The sequence below is a fragment of the Fukomys damarensis genome, unplaced genomic scaffold, assembly GCF_012274545.1.
Source record: "Fukomys damarensis isolate Sample0158 unplaced genomic scaffold, DMR_v1.0_HiC HiC_scaffold_19, whole genome shotgun sequence".
Classification (NCBI taxonomy): Eukaryota; Metazoa; Chordata; class Mammalia; order Rodentia; family Bathyergidae; genus Fukomys; species Fukomys damarensis.
Window position 1 is genome coordinate 3575229 of NW_022900931.1, and position 3009 is coordinate 3578237.

At 61.6% G+C, this 3009-nt stretch overlaps 1 protein-coding gene across 1 annotated transcript in view; it reads left to right on the forward strand.

Moving 5' to 3' along the window:
- Wnt7b (Wnt family member 7B) overlaps positions 1–3009 on the forward strand; it is a 39267-nt gene that overhangs the window by 782 nt on the left and 35476 nt on the right. The gene's annotated exons all lie outside the window — the stretch shown is intronic.

The window sequence follows — 3009 nt, forward strand, 5'->3', positions numbered from 1 at the left end:
CGCGCTGCTCGCTGCGGTAGCTGCTCCGAGTCGTATTTCCACATTCCTGAACCCAGCCGAGTCCTTACCTGTTGAGCCCCGATCTCCTTTAGACGGAATCTGTCTCGGCCTCCTTCGATTGGGGGTGGAGGGGTGGTGAGACCCAGAGGAAATCGGTGCACCTCGCGGGGAGGGCGGCACCCACTGCGCGGGGCCCCTTGCTCCTGTGCTAGCCCCACCCCTCTGCCCCACCTGCTACGCTCCTACTGTGTGCCCAGCGCACCCACAGGCCCCTCGTGAGCAGACCTGCAGGGACCCGGTGAGAGACCGACCAATCAGCTCCTCCATCGCCCTTCCATCCCCTCTTGGCTCCGCCATTTTACAAGTGGAGAAACCGAGTCCCAGAGCAAGCAGGGCCCCGATCTGGAGGCCTCCAGGGCAGGGCTGGAAGCCTGGGTGATGGTCTCAGTCCTGCAGGCCTGGGCTGGCGCCTGTCCTGCCCCTGGTGGCTCTGTTTATTGTAGTCTGTGGGCAGGCTGTGTCCCTGCGTGTTTGTTTATGGAGGTGTGGGGCGCCTGCCTCCAGCCACCGGAGCTGGGGTGGGCCAGCAACTGTCTTCCAGACACCTGGTGCCCTGGGGTGCCATCCCTGCTGCCTGGCTCCCCCGGGAGGCCTTGGGCAGCTCCTCGCAAATACTGGTTTAGGGGTTTAGCTCTCCCAGCTCTAAGGATTAGGAAACAGTGCAGGAGGCCAAGTCACTGACCAGAGGATCAGTGGTGGAGCTGGGCCCATTCTTCCTAACATCAGGCCCTCAACAAGGGGCTGGGAGAGCAGCCCCTCCCCCACCCGGCAGTGGAAAGAGCTCCCCAACTCAAGCAGGAGCTGAGGGCCAGGCAGCCTGGGCTCTGGGGAGTGGGTTCCCAGGCACGGAGGTCTGTGTTGCCTTCCTGAGCCTGCTGTTCCCTCTGAAGTGGAATTGAGGCTCTGGCCTCTCTGGACCGAATGGGATGGAAAGCAGGTGAGCCAGACCCCAGTAGTGGAGCCCCAAGCCCCCACTGTGTAAGAGAGGGAGGCCACGGCCAGGCTTCTCTCCCTGCTCAGGAACCCTGGAGGGGAACCCTTCCCCCTGGTGGCTCATGTCCCTAAGGGAAGGGTGGGTAAAGCGGGGATCTACTCAACTGGCTCCTCCCAAAGGCCTGGGCTGCTTTCTGCACGTGCTATCTCAGAGGTATCAGGTAGGCCGGAGAAGACAGTGGGGCCCAGATGAGGAGGAGGTTTGGGGGTCTAGGTCTAACTCGGCACCCTTCCCAGCCTAGCCTGGAAGGGTCCCTGGTTAGCCGTAAAGCTTTCCTTCCATGGCTGGGCTGGCACTGCCCCCAGGCTGCCCACTGAGGCCTTAGTCCTGGGGCCTTTGCCCTGATAGAGTAGGGTCCTGGCAGGGGCGAGTACCCCCATAGGCACCTGGAAATCCTTTTTTACCTTAATAACCAGGGGACCACTGCCCAACTGGGACCCCTGGGGATGTCTCCGAATGCTGCATTCCACCATCTCAGAATCCCAGGAGTTGGGATTTTAGGGTCATAAAGGATCCAGCCTCAATTCAGAGATGGTGGGCATCAGGGGTGTTCCTGAGCCTGCCTAGTGTGCTGCATGTTTCTGCACGTTCAGGGAGGGTGTGCAGCCCTCACCCCCACCTGTGCACACACGCTCCTCACCTGGTACCCTTCAGCCGTGAAACGCGAAAGAGCGGTGCTGGGGGCGCTACTGTACCAGAGGGACCGGAGCTTGGGCCTCATGGTCCCAGAACAGATGTGCCTTCCATTCTGACAACCGCAAAAGAGGATGTCTGTGAGGAGCCACACTTCCTCACCTGGGAGCTTTTGGGGTGGAGCAGCCTCCAAGCCCCAGTCCTGGAAGAGGTCAAGGCAAGATAGGGACCAGCCCCGCTGGAGTGTGGGCCAACCAAGTTCCAGGACCGGCCCTGCCTGGGGCACTAGTGACCAGGAGCAGAGGGGCTGGGACCAGGAGGGATGCAGCTGGAACAGGAAGAGAAGCCTTTCTTCGGGACCCTGGAGAGGAGTCTCCAGGACAGGCCTCAAAGCCAGGAAATGTGCTCATGGGGACCCCTGGTACACTGCATGGCGCTCCCCTTTCCAGCTGCCTTGTCTGGGGTGACACCCCCCTCCGCAGGTTCACATCCCTCCAGAGGACACTCATATGCAGCCAGGACTGCAGGAAACAGGAGATGGGATCCCAATCTTGTGCATCTAGGTTAAAACAAAACAAAACAAAACAAAACAACTTATGGAGAAAAAGAATCGTTTAGAAAGTGTCTTTCCACGCTACAACCATCCCAGGAAATCCTCAAAGGACAACCAAAGCTGTAGGGTGGGGAGGCTAGAGTTGGGAGTCCCCAATGTGAGGAGGGGACACCTGTCCAGCACCCAGTGCCAGCCTTGCCTGGGAGGGTTCTGGCAGGCAGGACAGGGGGCTCCAGCACCCTCACAGGGCTGGCCTGCTGCAGCCTGTGGTTTCACATCCATCTTCCCTACCCCCGTGCACACAGGCAGAGACACAGCACACTCAGGGTCTGTGTACCCACACCTGCGCCCACACTAACGCAGGCACAAACGGGCACATGCACGCGCGCCGGCGGAAGAGGAGCATGAGCCTCCATGCCGTTACCCCAGGTGCCACCCCCAGGGGTGCGCTCCAGAGCCAGCTCAGAACTCCGTGGCTCGCCCAGGGTGGGGGTGAGCGCGTCCCGGCCGAGGCAACTCGGGCAAACCCTGGGGGCGGCTCCCAATTGCGCTCCGCTCTCCGGTCAGCCTCCCCTTTAAAAAACCCGCCCGCCAAGGAGGCGGATGTAGGGGCGGCCTGTCCAATGGCAGCTGCGCGCCTCAGGAGACTTGGAGACGTGAGCCAGCGCGAGCGAGCGACAGAGCCGGTTAGCACTGACAGACGGACGGAGGGCCAGACAGCCGCCAAAGCGCGTCCGCCCCCTACCCCCGTCCGGCCCCGGCCCTCTCC